This window comes from Mixophyes fleayi, chromosome 2, assembly GCF_038048845.1.
Source record: "Mixophyes fleayi isolate aMixFle1 chromosome 2, aMixFle1.hap1, whole genome shotgun sequence".
Classification (NCBI taxonomy): domain Eukaryota; kingdom Metazoa; phylum Chordata; class Amphibia; order Anura; family Limnodynastidae; genus Mixophyes; species Mixophyes fleayi.
Window position 1 is genome coordinate 274,944,130 of NC_134403.1, and position 22,407 is coordinate 274,966,536.

The following is a 22,407-nucleotide window of genomic DNA, read 5'->3' on the forward strand; positions in this document are numbered from 1 at the left end:
TGGTCTCCATTATGGTGTATATAATCTAGATCGTGTTCTGTATGCATGCACTACATTTTGTCTAAAAAGAACACTCTACAGTTTTATTATTATGATTATTACTTTCATAGAGTCTGGCTTAGAACGGGATATAAACTCAGTGGAGATGCCTTCATTTATGACTTGCAATGGATGGTTGGTGCAGAAGCCTCCAACAGAACCATGTCTGATGATCAGTGGGCACCTCATATTAGGAGACAAATCAAGAAAATAAAACATTCAGGTTTGCAGACAGTTTCTATGAGGTTTTATAGCTGCATCCATCATAAGAACATGTTTTATTAAGTGGTTCTTGTTGAGAGAGGAAGCAGGTCGCTGCTATTAATAATGAATCTTTCAAACTAAAGAGTGGGTAACGTCTAAGACTGTTAAGCAGATTGACAACTGTACCACCTTTTAGGTGAATGTGAAATATACTTCTTTGCTACAAAGACATCTGGCCTTTACCAAGCAAGACACATGAAAGCACTAAAAAAAGAAAAAGGAATATATCTCAGAATGACGTTGCACTGTTTACAACATTGCAGGAAGAGGCCCGTATAGATTATATGGTCTGTATGAAGATGTTTCTATAAACCTGGAACAAATGTTAATTCAATTACTTGGCATTAAGCCAACATCTGCAAGATTGTAAAAGTACGCTTTATTTCCCTCTAGGATGTATATTAGAGACTTGAGCTCACTGGACTTAAACGTATGTCTTAGGAAAGTCTGCTTTACGTCATAAGGTTATGTTCCAAAACCAACATCTATCATGTGTGACATTCTTTAAAACGGTGAAAGAGTTTGCTGACATTTTTTATGTTTATACACATAAATTAATACTATGTTATTACTTACATGTATAAGACAGCGGGGAAGAAATGTGATTCTATAGGCAACTCATATTAAAGGGAAAGGATCCAGCAAGTGAGTTACACATGTGAAGCGTCTATGGCTCAAAATGACTAGCTGTGGTTTAATCTGAGGAATAAACACACAACAGAGATCAGAACTATCCTGCACAGAGATCATTTTATTAGGAACATGGCAAATGAAGGATTTGTTGAGAAGTCATTCAAACAGCATGGCTATATATAAGATGATCTTCACATGCAGAGCACTCACTTGAATGTATGTGTATAGAAAGTATAATTCTAAGTATACTGAATGGTTTCTGTTTCATGTAGTGTAAATAAGACCCATTTATATGCCAGAGGACAGAAATTTACGGGAAGGGTTATTATTATTTCATTTTTTTTAACAGCTGAATTATGCAAGTAAGGAGGAATTTGGCTTACACTGAATTGTAAGTGATCTGATGGTTTGTCGTGACATCACAGATGACATCTATTGCTACAGATGTAGTCACGCGTAGAAACTGTTGGAGCAATGGCAGGAAGAAAGGAGGGGAAAGAGGAAGACTTCACAGTCTTAATTATAGTTTGGAACATCAGTTAATTAGAATTTAGTGACTCCCACATCTCACTGCCTCCACATAATATCATCACTAGTGGCTCTCTCTAATATTAAGGATTATGGGGAAAGATGGTGACTGGGGTCCGTGACAATTGCATTATAGGCTGTAAACATTATTATTAATACTAGTATTTATCGTTATTAATATTTTGCATCTCATCGATAACACCGATAACATTTTATATTGAATCATGTGAGTAAATATGCACATAAATATTTCAAAAAATTTGCTGTACTTGTCTTTCAAAAACTATATGCAATGCCATCAGTATGCATCGCTTCTGAGTTTATTAGCTTTTTGTAATAGATATCATTGTGTTCATGCAACACGATGTAAACTCTTCCTTTCAACGATGGTGTTCTGTTCGTTTTGTGGACATTTATTATAGATTCAGCGCTACACACTGTGGTGGAGCTATTTGACTCTTAGCACGGTTCTCCACGCAGAACAAACACTCAGTGATTGGAACACACAGTGATTTACATATCATTAACTGGTACACAGAAGGGCAATCTTATTAAAAGGCTATTAAAGCTCTTTTATCAAAGAGAGGCTTTTGATAAGGCTTTTGTTCTCATTCTCTGCAAATCATTAAAGCAACATAAAATCCCAAATATACAAACCAACCAAGACCTACCAGTAATCCCTTACAAATGATCCAAATGTTTCTGCCAGAGAGACACTATGTCATACAGGCCCTCGGTTACATAATGGTTAATATATTATGAGATCAGTTACTTGTTGCAGTGCTGTGCTTTTTCTCTCCTATGTTAAGGCTATATTACATACTTTTCAGGAATACCAGATGATTAGTTTTACTTTTGGTATTTTATTCAAAATCAGTAATATTATTCAGTACACCACTTATTCTTCTTCTTTTAAAATCACATGCTGTTTGGATTTCTCAATACATATAACATAAGCATACAGATTGCCAGTGATTGCTAAGCAATCCTGCATAGTAAATCATGGTGTGATTGTGATCAGCAACAGGCTAGGCATATACAGATGTAAAACTTCTACCACAGGCACAATCAACTGGTAGTCAGAGAATAAAAATGTAATTATAAGCTTACCTTGAGCATAGGGCAGGCATCACTTGTAGAAAACCCTTCAGAAATCGGATTTTATGCCTCTCTTTTTTCAGAAGAAAAAAAAAAAAAAATCACCCAGAAGTAATCAGTGAGAAAAATCAGCAAGGGAAAAGTGGAAGGCAAGAGGTGCCACACCTCCAGCCGCTCAATACTCTGATGTCCAGGGTGTACACATTACTTGCATCTAATCCAAGCAGGATCTGTGTCCCCTTTACGCTGCTGGAAATGGTACCCAGCTTTTGTGAGATGTAGCAGAGCTGGTGGTAGCTGAAAGTCTGTTTCTCTCTCCCTCGCAGCCCCAGTGCTGTAAAACAACAGAGAGAGATGTGAGCTACGAGGTAGACCGGCAAATGAAATCATTAAACACACAACACATCTGACACTGCATGCTAATGGGCTCAGCACCAGGAACCAAGCTGAAAAGTTACCCACAGAGCTGTCCATTCTATTGCATCGTCAAGAGGGCAAAACTCTTAGTCACACAAGCTAGGGCTTGCTAATCAGAAAGAACACCACACTGCTTTCATTTTGAAATGTATTAACACGCCTTTGATTCCCTACATTTACAGCACCACAGGTTCATTGAATTAAATGCTCCGGCTCCTCCGTTTCTAGTTTGCATTTGCTGCCTTGTGATCTCAGTAAAGCTGGTTCCCAAAGTACTGTACAGCAGTAAATATACTTCTTTCAAACAGGGGTTTCCAACGAGCCGGTGTTGTCCTATTAAATACCCACAGTTCTCAATGCCCCAGCCTTAGTTTTCAGGCAGCCTGTCATTTTCTTTCATTCGGTTTCACATGTTTAAAAAAATGGAAGCTGCACTTCAAAGAGGAGTGATCAGTTTGAGGCTCCTCAACTAGCCAATCTTTCATGTGGAAATAGGAAATGTCAGCTCTCATCTGTCAGAGGTAATGAAAAACAGTCACAACCAGATTCTTCCCTTATTTGGACACATTGTCTCCTTACCTTATGTAGAAGTCTCAATATTTGGGATCCACTATTGCTCAGCTGCGTGAAGTGGAGATCCTAGAGGAACCTTGTAGAATGGAGAGCAGTGTCAAGCATGCGAAAGGGATTACAAAGTCCTTGATGAACATCCATAAAATAAGCAGATGACAGTATCAGGATCTGAATCTGGTCACTTGGTAATAGTGACATGGTCCAGGCAGCATCACCTCCTGTGTATTCAGGTTGAATACAGTAATTCTCATCTTTTTTCCCCCCTCTCTCTCCCTCTATATCTCACTCCTGCAGAGAATAATATGGATTAAAAGGCAGGTGGCGCCCTGCTCTATAACAGAATGTAGACCTAATATTTCCTCACATGCTGAAGAAGCAGACTCCTGGTCTTTTACATTTAATTCCGCACAAGCGAGTAACAGGTCCACAGACTGTAGAGGAAACAAGGCTTACTGATTTTTTTCCCCCTCTCCCTCGTTCATCCTGCTGATGACTTCAAGGTTGCTTTTTTTTTGTGTGAGTGGCTATTTTTAGGTTCTTACACTGTCCTATATCTCAGAGGTGATGCTGTGATACAGATCAACTGCTAGATGAACAGACCTCCCATGCTCACTAGGATCGGGCAGATACGAGGGTTGTGTGGTGATGGAGATATTAACCCCTAGCTTCCAAAGGGTCATGGAATTCTTAGCAAAATTGACACTTTTTGCAGCAGATAAAGGGTTAATTAAGAATCCCGTTTAACCCTTGCTGGGGATGTCTGCACAATTTTACTATCGTGTGAAACGATGATGTCTTATGACAATCAAGCAATGATTTACATTCCCTGGGATAGTCAAACGACACCATTAGTCACTTGTTTCTTCATTGTGTGGAGGAAGGGGGGATTACATTAAATGCACAAATGTGTTTCAAGACACAAATCACTGGGTTAAAGGTTCATTAACTATTCATTCTCACATGTTTAGTGCACAGAAACCACTATTGATAGGGAACGTTTATTTCTATACAATATAGAAGGGAGAACAGGGGTTAATGTATTATTATTTTAAAATACTAAATGTGGCTGGCATACAATTTAAACTGAAGAGGCAATACAGGTTCATGTCAGGAGCGCAGGATGAGTTTAATATCCATTTAGGAAGTAAAGGAAGGTTGATTGAGATTCCAGTTAGGTAAATGGTTAATAACATCTACACAGCTCAGTAGATTTGCATGTAACTAACACTGGGTGGTTATTTGTGTGTGAAGCAGACAGGGTCACAAGCTATTCATTTTCAGAATACCAATGGAGTATCCATTTTGAGGCACAGACAAGTCTTATCCAAACCATTTTATTGTGTTGTCATTCTTTGCAATTCTGTGTCTCAATGGTATTTCTTATAAAGTGCCAGTCACATAATTAGCTCATTCTAAGAAAGGATTTGCAGGGATTGAAAGATTTCACATTGGGACTTTGGAGGGTTTATACACATTAATATTAATCTTGCTTTTTAAAACATGATGTTATTCTAAATTAATGCATTACATGCATCACCTATGATGTTATCTTTACTAAAATTACACAGACAATCATTCATATTTTCAATATCGCCTATGCATGTGCATAACATAGGGCTATTGTTGGCATTCAGCAATTATTATTCTTTACCACCTTTACAATGAACTATGTTCGGAATCAATAAACAGCTAGGAAAATGTTAGGAAATAATTGGGAAATGGGGGTGGTGGATAGTACAGCTGCCCAGTGATATTACACAACATTATAGGTGAACTCTCATATCTATAACTGAAGCAGATAATTCCAGTCAGGGCTTCTGGATTTTTCCAAATACCTCTTGGGATTATATATATATAAGTATGTCTCACACAAAACATTATTGATACATGAAGCTAGCTACTGGAAAAAAAAATATTTTCATGTTTCTGGATGTATGTAAGACTAAATGTATTCACTGTACATTATTCAATGTTTTTCAATGCCTGTCAGTCAAAAGCATGATTGAAGTTTATGAACTAGAATTAATTTGATCAAATCAGCTATATGGCACCATAAATGGGATGCCAGAGACAATGACCACCCTACTGTATATTTTACATGGTTCCTTAGTCCAAGCATGCATAGAAACATAGGCAAGAGTAGCCTGAGGGATATAAGTGGTGGATCTGAGGTGATATGGAATAATCGCTACTTAATGTCAGACTAAAGGTTTGGAATAAGACAGCTTGATAGCTTCATTAGAAGGCCACCGTTGTTGTGATATATATAAAGAAAGAAAAAAGTTAAGCTAATCTCAACACCTCAATATAAATGACCAAACTGATATTTCAAATCAGACCAACATGTGCATAGTTGTATCTATAGCTACAATCAACAAAACCTGTATTTGAATGTAGTACTTATACCCAGATTAGCCATTTAAATGACCACAAGCCTCAATGTAATACTATAGCACACTGGACACAATGGAAACATGAGAGGTCATTTTATTTTGTCTCTACCAATCTTTTGGATGAGAAATCCCCATTTTACTTTTCTGCTATTGTAGGATTGGTTAAATAAAGTGTATATAACATAGGGGGTTCGTCAGTGTGTTCTTACATGTGAGAGCAGGTCAGCTGAATACAGCACTGTGTAGTCTTAAGAGAAGCATATTCTATACCAGATGCTTAATTATTTCTGAAGTTAATGTAAACACACGTTCAAGAGTTTTATGATGAAAGAGTCACATTCCTTCTAGAGACAAAGATCTTTTTCTAGATAAGTCATTCTCTGTAAAAAAAAAAAAAAAAGAATCTATACTAAGCTAAGACAAATTTGCTTGTTTCAAATAAATCCTATTCCTGGGTTATAGCAAAAACAATAAAAGGGTATTGATCACAATTGCAATGTGGAACCTGATGACGTGAGGTGTGGTTGGGGTATTTTAAAGCAATCATGTAAGAATGTAACTAATAAGACATGGTCATTGGATTTTTACATGTCATTTTTAATGCAAGTAAAAATGCATATCAAATGCAAAAGTGTATGATTATAAATTGATTTCAGTTTTAATTGTGTTTTTACTACCACCTGTAAGCTTTCCCATGCGTTTAAATGCGGAGACGTTATCACAACGCAATGGAATGCAATGCATGAAAAATGCCAATAGGTATGGGAACACTTATTACAATGGCTTCTAGTGGCAGATCTGTTTACATGCACATTACAAATGTTAGCAACACATTAAATAATTTACAAAATGCCAGTGTCTATATGGTTTAAAGATGGGGGTATCAAAAATATACCACAGGCAACACAATTTGTTAATGTGACAGCTTTTGCTTTTTTATGCATTAATAAAACCTTAATTTGAAATATTTTTTACCATTTGCAGATCTAAATGTATATTACCTGTCATAATTTTTTATGCATTTAGATTTACGTGTTAGCTTGTAAATAACGATCACATGTTCATCTACTAACATTTTTTTAAAATATTTTCTATTAGTTGCTCCTGTGCTACTGGCGTTTTCTCCACTGTGAAAGATTGTGGATTCCATCTGTGCACAATATTCTTGTTTACCAATAATCTATAATCTTCCCCAAGTATCACATGATCTTCATGTTATAACACAGGCAGACTTTGTTATCACAGTTAGAATGTGCATATATATAATATCTATTATATACTGAAGCATCAACATACAAGAAGCACTGACTTAGGTGGGGGAAAAACTTGATGACACTAAAATTGAAAGGTGTATTGTACTACATTATAATACTATAGGAAACTCAATGCACTCAGACGAAACGGTCTATAGGCAATTCTAGTGCATTTTCTTGGCTAGATATTATAGGAAACAATATGTTTGCACTGCTGCTTATTTATTGGGTGTATTAAAGGAGTTTAGTGCCCTTCTTATGTATTTTCCACCTTCCCTCATGTGAGTCATTTAGTAGGGGGTGCTCCTCCTGACGTTCACTGTTTGAGAGGGTTCTGTATTATTGGTGATCTCTGTCAGTCAGCCGCTATAAATATTTCAGGAAGGGGACCTGTGGATAAAATGAATAATAAACTAAGAGTCCTAGATAGCAATAAACCAAGTGAATGTATGTAAACATTGATAATTTTCACCTAGAATTGGTATAACCAACCTGCTGCTGCTGTGCTACAGTTGAGGATATGCTGGGAGTTGTATTTCAAGAACATCTGGAAGGGCACATGATATTTAAGACTGTTATAGAGATGGGTGCAGGTCAGTGATTTAGACCTGTGCAGATATGAACAAGTTAAATATAAGAACTTTATAGAGCTTTGCCTAACACCACAATCACCACAGTTTGACAGGAGCACTCGTTTCACAGAAGTATGCATAGTTTTACATGAAAATGCATTGATTTATGGACAAGATGGCAACATCTGCTGTGGTGCAAAAGTTTGTATTACCTGATAGGCGGACCTGTGTGGGTAAAGGACACTCCTTGTTAAGTGCATATTAGAGGCCTGATTTTGAGTTAGGAGCGAAGCAAAGAAAGAAAGCAAATTTGCACCTTGGCAAAACCATGTTGCATTAGAGGGGGGGGTAAATTAAAAATGTAGAGACATATTTATAGCTGGGGTAGGGCATGTCATAGATCAACTTTAATTTCAGTATTTGTGTGCAACATGAAAAAACAGCCAGTATTTTCCTTGCGTGAATAAAATAAGTCAATTTGTACCCCTTGCATTCTAACATGGTTTGTCCAGGTGCAAATTTGCTCCTTTTCTTTGCTTTGCTCCTAACTCAAAATGAGACAACTAGGATCGCTAGTCCCTCTTGGTTTGCACTGAAGTGCAGAAATTTCTTTTTGTCTTGCACAATCCTTTTCTACCCACAAAATGACTTCAATTCTCTGCCCCCTCTTAGATCCTGAAGATTGTGTCTTGTCCATATTCTTAAAAAGGGGTGCACATTGCGGCTTCATTTGCACTTCTTGGCACACTTTAAAATTAAAACCTCAACACAAAAAAGTGGCACATGTAGAAAAGAGAGTGCCAAAGTCACCTAGCGCTCATGAAAAAATGAAGCCATAAATGAGACTAAACAAAGCAGAATTTAAGAAGAAAAAGATAAACTCTTAAATGAATAAAGGGAGTGGTACTAAAATGTTTTTTCTTTTATTTGCACTAATATGATAGTAGGTTGTATTTATTTAGATATTTTCTGTCTTCCACCCTGTGTTTATTTATGGTGCATCCTCCAATTTGCAAATTATCTGCACCAGATATGTCTCTTCCATAATAACTTTCTACAGGCATTTTATCCAGAAGCTATTAGTGAGGTGCACTCCCAGAACAATTAATACTGTATTGCCCAAACAAAGAAAAAAGAAAGTTCTGATACTGAACGCAGCTTTGTTATTTACCAGTACTAACACAAAAAATAATCTGTTCTTTATTTTTTATAAAAAAAATCTTTTGTTGCTTTATTTAATCACTTAATATTCTGAAGAATAATTGAATAACATTATAAAGTAAATAATATACCAGTAACAATTAAAGTGATATCCTTGAAAGGGAAATATTATTAAGAGGACCAATGGGGTGATTTTTCTTTCTCACACTTTTTAATCTGTTTCACATTAAGTTTTTCAACTTCTGATCACCTATAAATAAATTTTACTCTTTTATTTAGCTTGGGAGAGTTCAATACTATATTAAGCGATTATATAAAGCGACAAAAGCAAGAAAAGATTTTATATACTGTATATAAAAAATATACAATTTATTCATAAATAAGTAATAAAGAACAGGTATTTTTTTCTTAGTACTGGTAAAGAATTATTTTTTCTTTGTTTGGGCAAAACTAGTTTTAATTGCGGTTTGAAAATAACCTTTTTTGAAGATTGAGAACAATAGATGCTTTCTCTGTAGCTCTGATTAACTAAGCCAGGCTATTTTTATATATTACTCCTTCATTTTGACTGTTTTGTTTTAAATAGGAAAACACGGTGTAGAGCAATGAACAAAATTAGGTTCCATTAAGATCCACTGTAGAATGCCCTGAAGGTATTATAGGAAGTTCGATTCTGTACATTTTTTTTTTTAATAATTTAATGAAAACAGATCAGGGCATTTTTCATTAAACCCCATGAATAATTAATGCCAGAATATTTCAATCAGTGAATGTTAATTGATACTCAGCTCAACAAACAGACATCAGTGAGCATTTAATGGAAGGTGAAGGTGGGGTTGATTAACTCTTATCATGCTTCATGATATTCGGTAGCTACTATGGTAATGAGTTTTAAGGATTGAATGTAAAAGCAAAAAGTTTGTCATTACTCTCATTGGTATCTAGATTTCTGTAGCTTGGGATGCTTATGACTAAATATAAGCAATATTGCAGTGACTTTTTTTTTGCAAATCAAGTGTTGTGGCTGAACCAGTGATTTAAGTTCCAGTTTCGCTTTTGCTTCACCATTTCGTTAAATGACAGTCTTTGATTGTTTGGACATGCTGGCACTTGTGGAACTAGAAATGCCAGCATGTTCTGACGGTCAGGGCTTGCTGGAATATGTCGTTCTACAGTAGTCCATTATAGAAATAAACACACAGATACATTGATTATTTTTTTTTAAATAGACACCCCAACCCCTCTTATTAATGTCTGTTATTAAACCCTTTAATTGAACTGCTAAATCCAAAAGGAATATTTTTCCTTAATAGTCTATAGTGAATCTTCATTCAGGGGAAGGAACTAAAAATATTAAGAAATGAACACAACTGCTCCTTATGAATCCCTCCTGCTAAATGACATAGAAGTGAATGGAGGTGGAGAAGACTTATGACATCTACTGAAGTGTAGTGTTATATTATGCCTATGATATATATTTGCTCTAGATCCATTCATAGACCAGTATATATGATTCAAGACAGTACAGTTTTCGGTTACCTATAGAAGTACAGTGTTACATGCATGTTGCATTTTTCTTCTGGGCACCAGCATCTATATTATAATGTAGTTCAATAATAAAGTATGCTATCGATCTGAGTGTAGTGTTATGTTTATGATGCATTTTCCATACCTACTGTGGCTGAACAGTATACAAGTGTTATGTTAGCTATAAAATAAGAACATGTAACTATGTAAAATAAATATTTTAATGGCAAACAAAAAACAGCTCAATTATTATCAATGTAAAATGAAATTAGGGTTATAAAATTTACATTAGTTCATTGAAAGCTCTTGAAAAATAAAGATTAGGATGTGATATATACTTACAACTTCGTATACTATATGTATGACTTTCAAAGTCAAATTGTGCTACAAGGGGCCAAATGTAAAAGGTGTTTTATCATTTAGATTTTTACCTAAGCACACTACTATATTGAAGAAATTAGAATGATTGTTGAACCCTCTCCCAATGTCCTATAGCTTTCAATAATTAATTGATTGTTTTCACATTCCTTAGTCTTTATAACTAGCTATTGCCAATTCAATCAACTAATGCTGCAAAAAAATATGTAATTTACAGAAGTTGTGTAATGTAAGTAAACAACATGGGGGAATGTTTTCAAAAGTATTTCAGATAACTCTTGGGCCAGTTACTGTAAATTGGTATATTCCTCAAACAGTATTTCTGGCTGGATAGCACAGCTTCATATTAGCACATTATAAACAATGAATGTAATATATTAAAAATAATAAATATTTTGTAGAATACTAACATTTAATAAAATTAAATAGGAAAAACAACAAAGAATAAGCAAATAAATTAAATAAGCTGAAAAGGGAAACCAGTTCATTTAGAAATAAATGCATCTCATGGCCAACCTTTCCTGAGATACAATTTTTATCATTCAACTGGTCTCTTCCTTGCCTCTGAGCTTCCCTTGACTGTCACTGTTGCAGTGTCAAGGACCAGTGTATGAGACTATGCCAAGTATTAGTGAAACATATATTTTGTGTACAGTAAAACTTTATTTGTTTTTCTTATCTTAATATAACATGGCATGTGTTTAGAATATATTATTTGTAATTTGGTAAATATATTTTTGTTGTATGCATTATCTGCATTTATGTTCTGTTTATGTTTTGTTGTGCTTATAATAAATGTACAAATCGAACATATTCTATTGCAAATATACAACATGTGTGTCCCTGGAAACCTTTTGCACTGCAGATCCTAAGGATTACACTGCTTTTCCACAAGACTTTTAATTATTTTGTTGATATCTATTTATAATAAGCATGTATAGTACAGCATCCTACAGAATTGATTTTTTTGGACTGGCTCAGTAAACAGTTTTTGGGTTATTTTAGAATTCAGAAGAAATGCAGCTGTTTTAATCGGCTTTATTTTCTGCTTGTTACTCAGATCTGCTATGCAGTTCAGGTGTTTCTCCCTGTTTGGAAGGCTGCATTTTAAAAATGCTCACCTGTCCTGCACTCATTGATAGTGCTGGCTTTACACACTAGCTCCCTGGTTCTTGTATCTGTATCCTGTGTGCTTCTGACTTTGCATCAAGCTGTTCCTGGCTCATTATTCAGTATGTCCTAAATTCAGCATTCTGCTGGTTCTTGATACCTGATTTTGCAACTTATAGTATGCTGGTTTCTGATATCTTGCATTGCATCTGCACACTATTCATATAGCTCTACACAGTATCCTCAGGCATGGACTGAGATAATTATCATTGCTCACTCTGCATACCTAGGGGTCGGTAATCATCACAGTTAATACTGAAGTTTGACTTGAGTAGAACTTGTTGGCTCCTCATTATATCACTCCATTTCATCTGGAACTGCATCTGGAATTTTTTAGGAACTTCCTCCTAATCACTCTATAGGCCTCTCTTTTTAATTTTTTCATGGATTGTCATTTCTAGGCTAAATATATAGTTGTCTGTATTTGACCAGGATCTACAGTTATTGTTTGGTAAAGCTTCTGTCCCTCAAGGTTACCACAATAAAATAAAATGATTTTCTGTCTGAAATAATGCAAGAATGTGATTGGCTAGTGTGAGTCAAAATGGTCTGTATCATTAAATCACCTTCATACTGTGAATGTGTGCATGGCTTTGATCGCAAAAAAACACTTTGCGCCCAAAGTTCTAATGTATTGTGTTATGGATTATAAATGCACCCGGTGCACAACATACTACACTTATGTAGATAATATACAGTAATACTTTATGTAGTTCGTACCACGGATGCTTTTTGGTGCAATTGCTTGAATATGTTCGATGATAAAATGATGCAGATCCTTGTGATTCATGCAATACAATAACTTTCTTAGAATAGTTGATATACTTCAGGAAGACGTTGTAATGAGAAACCACGAGGGCGACTAAGGAGAAACACCTGTTCCATGTCAAATATTTTGACAGATATACCTCTTGGGACTTCAAATGCATCTAATGTATTGAAGAAGAGGGCCTGTGAGTCATTAGAAGCAAAATCCTGTGGAAGTGCAATATTCTCTCCTCAATCTGCCAAACTCCAGTGACTGTGGAGCAACCTGAATAGGTGATAGCCACGTATCATTAGTAAAATGAGGAGAAGACTAGCATGAGGTATAGAAGACATATAGAACTTTAATAATAAGAGTGATGCTTTGTTAATGTAAAATTATGTGGAGTAGTAAGTCGAGGACGTGGACATGGCAAATATAGAGAAACAGGAAGAGGAGATGGTGCATATGGTGGATGTAAAGTATGAGCAGGAAGAAAAGGTTGATCTTCCAAATATGGAGGAACAGCCACCTGTGGAACCCCAACAAAGTAAATATTGTATATTACCTACATCACATTATGTAAATCTCACATGCTATATGCCTTAGACTAGGCATTTCATGACAAAATGTTTCACAATATATATAAGTGTATGTGTAACTTTAGATATTATCAGACATTTTTCCCACCAGAAACGCGGAATTATTTTTCTTTGTGGTGTGACTGTTTTAGTACATGGTGGCAGATACATTTTACCTAGCTTCCTAACCTACTGCTTTTAAAACCTCTGGAAAATGCTTGTGTTGTATAAGCTGCTTGCTGAAAGGCTATAGGCTTTACTGAAAATCTGGAAACAGATTCTGGTGTTTATGGATGGAGAAAGAGGGTGGGCTCCATCCATTAGGCCTTTTAACCGGGTCTTACAGGTTATGTGTGCTCCTGCTGTTAATCAGGAGTTGCACCTGAGTGGTGCAGGTAATTGTCAGTCCTGAGGTGAATATTGGGACCTAGGAATGACAAACTACCTATCCAAATTTCTTCCCAACTACAGTGAGACAACTGCACCACTAAGACAGCTCCTACACCAAGATACAGAATGGTGCTGGCACCGACACAGCAGGCTGCATTTACAAAATTAAAAAAAACATGTTTACAAGCCCTCCAGTACTTCAGTACTTTAATGTGCATTTATGGGGGGGTTATCTCTGCAGATGCCTCGCAACACAGACTGGGTGATCTTTGCCTTCAAAGTAACAGGCCTATAGCCTTCTCCTCCAGAGCACTGACTGAGACTGAATCACGATATGCACAGATTGAAAAATAACTTTTGGCGTTAGTATTTGCCTATAACAAGTTCAGACCATCAACCACTCATCACCATACTGAGGAAGCTTCTACATAATGCTTCTACCCACATACAAAAATTGGTGTACAGAAATACCATCTGGATATCGTATACAGGTGTGGCAAATAATTATTTGTGACTGATGCCCTCTCCCAGGCCTACTTACCTGACACTGAGTGCCCACCAGTTGAGGATGCATATGACATTATGTCTGTCTAAAAATGCTAAACTCCAGCCAGATGGATGAGCTACAGCGTGAAACCTTGGCAGACAATCTGTGCCAATGGCTGTCTCAAATCATATTATAATTGTGATCCCAGTGATCTAGGGAGATTTGTACCCATTCTTTGTCATGGGAGATGACCTTACTCTGTCTGATAGAGTCATCCTGAGAGATCAGTGATTCATAATACCGTACACCCTGCAGAACTACTATGCAAAGCAGCTCCACCAGGGGCACTTGGGCCTTGAAGTCACCAAGCGCAGGACCAGAGAGTCACTATATTGGTCCCACATGTTCAGTGACATTGGAAGAGAAGTCTCCATATGTGACCCCTGCAATGCTCAAAGCACATTAACAAAAGGAACCTCTGCACCTACACAAGATTCCTGACTTGCCCTGGTCTGTCACTGCTGCAGACACCTTTAAATGGAGAGGAAAGGAACATCTAGTTTTTGTGGACTCTTACTCAGCGTGGTTTGAGATTGACTACCTCAATCGACCCAATCACACCAGCTTTACTGTTATATTGTTATTGCCAAACTCAAGAGACACTTTGCTATACATGGCATCCCACAACAACTCATAACGGACAATGCCATACAATTTATGAGTAAAGAGTTTAAAGAGTTTGCAAACACCTGGAATTTTCAACAGCCCTCATTATCCTCAATCCAATGGGCTAGCAGAAAGAGCTGTCCACTCAGTCAAACACCTGCAGGAAAAATGCACATGTGATAACACCGATAACTTTGCAGCACTGCTTAACCTAGAACTGCACCACGAGATGGTTTACTATCACCCGTCCAGCGGTTTTTGTCGCGCCACCACAGGACTCTCATGTCTCTTACAAAGAAATAATTGCAACAGCAAATACAAACAAGAGTACAAATGGTACTTACCTCAAAGTGGCTATCCAACAACAGAAGTTATGGCTGAGCAGCACATCGTTTTTCACGTTTTATTACAGGTCAAGCTCTCCGAACTCCTTGTGGATATGATATACCTACCACCTCTGAGAATCTGCTCATCCCAACAGTTACGTGGTACAAGCTGAGGGTGCCACCTACGAGCGTAACCATCGCCACCTGCTGAGTGTGCCTGAGGAAGTTCCTCCATTTCAACCATGGTTGACACAGATATCATTTACATTTCACAGGAGCCAAGAGCTGAAGGGCACTTAACCATACATTCAGACACTAGATTACCACTTGACATGCCTGAATGCTCAGGTGGGTCATCAAGAAATTTGAGTGTTATATAACTCAGTGGTAATTCTTACAAAACCTTTTCTCCCATTAGCTTGCCACCATATTCTACCCTACCACCACTTTAGGCTTAACCCATTATCTGTATCTTGAAGGGAAGGATATAAATGTATGATCTGCCAGAGCTTGGCAGGAAGTAAGGTCGTGGGCTATGCATGCTGGGATGTTCCTGTTCTCTATTCTGCATTTTAGTTATGTATGTTATGCTAAGTGAACACATTATGTTTCACTTCTGAGAGTTGTCACTCCAGACTTTCTACACTCACATCTACAGTCTGTATAATTTTACATTTTAGCCAGTTAGTTCATTACTTACAGCAATTAATTACAGAGTATCTAAAAGTATCTATAAAATTGTACATGGCATGCATTAATGCATTATTCTATGTTTTTCTGCAGTTTGTTGGCATGAGACATCCGTGTTCAGTATACAACATAAGATAGCAGAATACACTGACATTAAACATCACAAGACATAATATGATACCATCAAAAAATTATTGGCACATGTGAGCAAGGACAATATAAAATACACTGGCATTATCAATGAAAGTAGCATATGGTATATATAAGAAGTACAGTATATAATTGCAAATGACATGTATAACCTTTGATGTGCTTGTATGTGTATGCTCATAACTACAATAAATAACATTACTATTAAAAAATCATGTTCTGTCCATGGACGTTTTATCCCTTGCAAAGTCTTTTTTTTCTACATTTTTTTTTATTAGGGGTCAGATACACAGTAACCTGTCGTGTGTGCAGGAAGTAATTCTCAGCATCAGTTTTTATACTGTATGTGCGAAAAATTTCACATCACTACCGATATTACTCTGTGTGCTAGATGTAATTCTCTGCCACTGATTCATTTCTGTGATGCAGCTGTTAAATGACACGTTTCTCAACATTGAATAAGGCTAGGACCCTTATATTCTACACGTGGTTATCATGATGAAATGTGTATTTTTTTATCGCTGCTTATCGCACTGATAAAAGATTACTTTTCGTTGTGATTTACTATTACTTTATCACTGTGGCAGCTTAGAAACAAGGGTTATTAATCACACTTGAGGCCCCCATTCCTCTGTACTGAGTATGCTCGAATGCCAGAAGCCAAAGTGGAAATCAATGTTCGATTTCCACTTAAAAAATAAAAAGAACAAAAAAGACACAAAAAAACCCAACAAAAATTTGTATCTAAAAATATAATTGATATAATAAAAAAAAACCTCCAACCAAGAAAATACTATTAATCTGTGGATGGGGCAATAGCCTGATTCATTTTCAAAACTTACAACCAGAATAAAATAATGTGTTGCATTAAGCTTTTTTGTCACTTTCTCTTTCTGCTAACAACATACTGAAAGGGCATTAGCAGTACAAGTACCACCACAATACTTGATATATAAGATTAACCTTTTTTCTGGCAGTAGTGATGTTATCACCGGAGGCAACATCATCATCATCATCACCATTTATTTATATAGCACCACTAATTCCACAGCATTGTACAGAGAACTCATTCACATCAGTCCCTGCCCCATTGGAGCTTACAGTCTAAATTTCCTAACACACACTCAGACAGACAGTGAGAGAGAGCGACTAGGGTCAATTTTAATAGCAGCCAATTAACTTACCAGTATGTTTTTGGAGTGTGGGAGGAAACCGGAGCACCCGGAGGAAACCCACACAAACATGGGAGAACATACAAACTTCACACAGATAAGGCCATGGTCGGGAATTGAACTCATGACCCCAGTGCTGTGAGGCAGAAGTGATAACCACTTAGCCAACTGTACATGTATAAGTTGCAATCCAATGAAAAATAGAGCCCTTAATTAAAAGCATGACTTCATTCAAGACTGCAGAAAGAGGTATGGACTTGAGCAAAATGTGACAGAAAATAAAATTCTTTATAATGAGAATGTATGTGATTCTTCTGAGTGGGCTAAGAGCATGGCAAAGTGCAAAATTAATATATGCATGTAAATTAAATTTATAATGAGTGTAACATTAACATTATATTTGAGACTTTTCTGAGTATGCTCTACAAAATTGTACAAATCATAACCATTTTTATTGTCCGCCATCTTAGGTATGGTTCTGCGCAAGTGCAGAGTGGTCCATTTAAAAACTTTAAAAACTTTCCTGACTCCTTATTTGCTCTCTGTCAGCCTTCCCCTATTTAAGGCACCTTTGACCTACTCCCAAATGCTTGTTCTTGGTCCTCACTCTGCTGAGGTAGCTGTGGTTAACTCACCTCCTGGTTCCTTACCTACTCAGCTTCTCAGCGCCTCCTATCACCTCACCTGCTGGCCGGATAACTTCATCTCCACGTCTGTGGTAATATCTGCAACCTGCAGAGCATCTCTACACCTCATCTTACCTCAATTACTATCCGCAGATCATCACCACTACTCTGGTGCTATTACCTGCAACCCGCAGAGCATCTCATTACCTCCTATTACCTAGTGTGCTCTATCCTCTACATTCTCCCTGAATAGCTGTATGACTGTATGAGGACCGCGACCTGCGCAGCGGAAGTCACTACACCCATACCCTCTTGCAGGGTCCCTGGAGAAGACCATCGGCTCCGTTAGACTCCACGCCTCTGGTGAAGTAGACAACTATTGGCAGAATTCTGGGTTGAGAATCCTAGTGACCGTGACAGATTTAAATAGCATAATTCGGAGTTATACCGGACTTCATATTAGTTATCTCTATGCCAGGCTATGAGGAGTGACTAATCACTGCATTCTCTCTTTCATCAACAGGTAATTATTCCTACCTTAGCTGCACCAGTGTCTGAGCTGTATTAAGAAAGTATATTTTTATTTCTTATTCCTTTCTCTGCTTGTTTGTTTAAAACTTTTATTGCAAGTCTTTGCTGAGGTAGTTTATTGGGGTTTGATTGAAGACATTGATCACATGTTTTTGTTAACCATATATAATCATTTTAGAACAGCTGCAAGTCAGGGGTAGCTGCTTAGCTAGTGTGCAATTACAAGTGTATTAAGATTTAGAAAGCATAATTCAGAGTTACACCAGAGTTATGAGAAGAACATTATACCCATTACAACAGCTTCACAAGGACACCAGTCAGCATTCACTTGAAACTCCATATTCTACTCCTGGGGGTATATTTGCTAAACTGGGGGCTTGAAAAAGTGGAGATGTTGCCTATAGCAACCAATCAGATTCTAGCTATCATTTTGTAGAATGTACTATATAAGTGATAACTAGAATATGATTGGTTGCTATAGGCAACATCTCCACTTTTTCAAGCCCCCAGTTTAGCAAATATATCCCCTGATGTTTTGATCTCTCCCTGGCTGCAAGTTTCACATGTTTTAGACTCTGATCATATTTTCTTCTCAGCTCATGAAAGTTTGTTTTATCTCTGAGTTTATTTCCCTGCAACATCCCCTCTGTTTAATTAGCCTACTGTAGTACTTGCTCAGCCACTCCCTCTCGCTGCTACAGCTGTTTCAGACTTCAATTTATAATTGCACTTTCGAGGCTTCTCCCACATTCCCAGTCCTAGGGACCGCGAGGGAGATGGTGTAGGTGTCCTACTGTCTCCTGGCTACACCTTCAGTGTTTTCCACCCTGAGTGCTCCCTCTCCTTCTTAGAACTTTACTTTATCCGTCACTTCTCCCCTCTCCACCTTCGTGTTGCTGTCATCTATCATTCCCCTGCCCCTCCCTCCTTGATATCTTCGCCCCCTGGCTTTCCCATTTCCTCTCTTCTGATCTTCCCATTATTATTATCAGTGATTTTATCATCCCTACCGACTCTCCTATTACTACAGCTGCCTCTAAACTTCTAACTCTCACTTCTTCCTATGACCTCTCCAATGGACATCTTCTGCCAACCACCGTGATGGTCACTACTTGGCCCTAATGTTCTTCCATCTCTGTGACATCTCCAAATTCTACAATTCTGTCTTCCCACTCTTTGACCACAACCTCCTTCCTTTTCCCATCTCTTTACCTCTTGGCTCCCCTCTCCCACCCAAAGCCACTGGCACGCAGCAGTCCATCAACAGCATCGACCCCATCATCTTTGCATCCTCCTTCAAACCCCTCCTCACTGCTATTTCTTCCCAATCATGCCCCAATGCCGCTATCACTCTTTACAACTCTTTAGTCTCTGTTGCCCTTGACATTGCTGCCCCAGCCACCCTCACATAGTGTGGCTGGAGCTGCAAGAACGGGACAAAGTTCTAAGTTTCAGCTCTTCTTGAAGGTTATTTTTATTTCAAAGTAAGATGGCACCCAAACATTGTTAAAACATTGTTACAGGGGATGGTCATATAAACCATTTGTTACAATCCTGGGTTTGCAAACATAGGTGTTTTTCTGGCACACAAACCTAGAGAGCTTGTTAATTTAATGTATTTAACAATTCATTTTTAGTTCAAGTTCATCTTTATGCATGGTAAGTCATTTCTGTCAGCAAAGCAGTACACAAATGCATTTCTAATAATTTGCGTTGCCTCATGTTCCAATCAATTTTTTTTCAAACAGCCAGTGCTTTTCTGTTTAACTTGCAAAAAATGTAATTAGCCTCAACAGAAGCACATGTGAAACACATTTACAAGCTTTATCTTGCATTAACAGGAAATGGATTTGAACGTTAGTAGAACTTTTATTTTAGTAACTAACAAGATTTTCAAAAGGTAGGATATTCAACATAAAATTGGAAACATATTCTGTTACTGGAAGAGCATCCACAGTAAACCAAACTTCCTGGTAAAAAAGTATTTTTCAAAAAAACGTAAGCTTTGCATAAATGAAAATATCACATCTAACCAAGACCTACCATCTCATTTCGCCCACCCCATTACCTTTTTACATTCACCTGATATTTTTCTATTTTGGCCTCATTCCTATTTTGTATAATGAGATACAAAAAATACAGAAATTGCAGCCACACTCAAAGGGTGCATAATTTTGCAGTTCTGTGCTGCATCCAGGGCCGCCCATAAGAATAATGCCTGTCCTGACAATTTCTGATCCTGGGCCCAGCTCTCTTTAAGTGATAAGTTTGAAAAATGTTATATCTCATCTTCAAATTAATAAAATTAAGAGTGCTTAAAGCAAACAATTCAACTGAACATGAGCAAAAAAAACTAACTTTAGACAGTAGTAAACCACTACATCTGTTTTACTGTGCTGGTTTTCTAACAGGTGGGTGAAAATTGGCACGTCCTGAGTATCCAATAGGCTGACTAGACTGCAGCTTAGGGCACAACACTTTTTGGGGGTACAAAATTGTGACATGGAAAGGTATAAATTTAAATTAATTTAAAAATATTAGAGAATAGTTGGTCTCCAAAGTAAAAATTAAAACATGAAGGAATAATGTAATAAGTTTTTAATCTTGACATATTCCTATGGTATGAAGACAATGGGTCATCCTTGGGGAGCACTTAAGACATGGAGACAAGGATGGTAACAGGTGCAGACATGACAGCCCCCTCCCCTTTCACATCTTCACTCTCATTAGCATTGGTTCTTGCCACCACTCTGCCATACAGTTGTGATTTCAATGAAAATAAAATGAGTGACACATATTGCTGTGACCCTTTCAAAACACTAGAACATAAACATTGGGGTTGGGTGAAGGAAGTAGGATTTTAAATTAAGGACAAGTTCGGTTTTTCCTACCATGTACTAGCCTGGCATGGAAGGCAATGGGCGTTATGAGTGTATTAGCCTAGTGCTACCTGAACCCTTAATCAGGCCCTGATAACTGGTTATTCCCACTTTCTGCAGGTCAGAAGATCATCTGTATACTGTAGTTGTTAGAAACCTACCTGCTTCTGTGCTTGCTGATTCCTCTGTCTCTGTGTACAGCTCAGCACTATCTGGTTCAGGCAGTCACATGATCGTGGCTGATAGGTGGCATGTACAATCTGCAGAGGATATAAGGCTCACCTTGACATTGCAGATGTGTCAGAGCAACAAGTTACCACTTGGCGTCTGGCTCTCCTTGTGCTGCTTCCTGGTGTTTCCCTGTGTGTGACCTATTGGCTTGTTAGACCTCTTTTTCTGGACATCACCTCTGCTGCCTTTGCTCCTGTGTATCCAACCCGGTTATCCATACCGACTACTCTGCTGTCTGTGCTCCTTTGTATCCGACCCAGCGACTCTCTTGTGTGCGGTGTTTCTTCAGTGTATCTGACTGGTATTCCACTGATTATGGCTTAGATATGTTCTGTGTGTGCAGTAACACTTCAGCTAATTAATCCTACTTTGTCTTGCTGTATTACACTACCGCTACAAAGGCTGCTCTCCCTGGTTCAGCCTGATCTCTTGCCAACCCTCTCTCACCCATCACGTCAGTGGGCTAACCTAAGGGCCGCAACCTGTGGACCACCGGCAGCTAAATCCATCCCGCCTTGCGGTGGTTCTTGGTGAAAACCAGGGGGTTTGTTAGACTCCGCACCTTAGGAAGGACAACGTTAACACTGATAGAAATCTCCTGTGAAACGTAACAGTAGGTTTGTACTTTGACTTTTACTGTACCGTAAAAAATAATTTAAGTTAAGTAAGAGAACTGTATATTGTTGGTGGGCTGATGTAGTGATCTTTTCACTTGAGAAATGACAAATGCTGCACGGCATGCTGGCACCTACACTGCCTGCACGTCGTATACCCGGCAACATGACAATGATGTTATAATACATGGGGCATTGGGTATTCTTGAGCAGTGTGACTAAATGTCAGTATTGTGTTTGAATTCTTTCTCCTATAGATTACAGTTACAATAATTGTCACAGGTCCCTCACCCCAACATAATGAGCCCACCAA

General features: G+C 37.7%; 1 protein-coding gene across 3 annotated transcripts in view; it reads right to left on the minus strand.

Moving 5' to 3' along the window:
• The window catches only part of KCND3 (potassium voltage-gated channel subfamily D member 3), a 350,111-nt gene extending 345,932 nt beyond the window's left edge, over positions 1-4,179 (minus strand). Inside the window, exons 1-2 of one of the 3 annotated variants that reach the window (XM_075196249.1) lie at positions 3,559-4,179; positions 2,575-2,896 (exon numbers count right to left, since the gene is read on the minus strand). The gene's annotated coding sequence lies outside the window, so the exon portion shown is untranslated. Of the gene's footprint in view, positions 1-2,574; positions 2,897-3,024; positions 3,534-3,558 lie in introns of those variants that run through there. The other 2 variants (XM_075196247.1, XM_075196248.1) reach the window with 2 other exon arrangements.
• Positions 4,180-22,407: the final 18,228 nt, after the last annotated feature.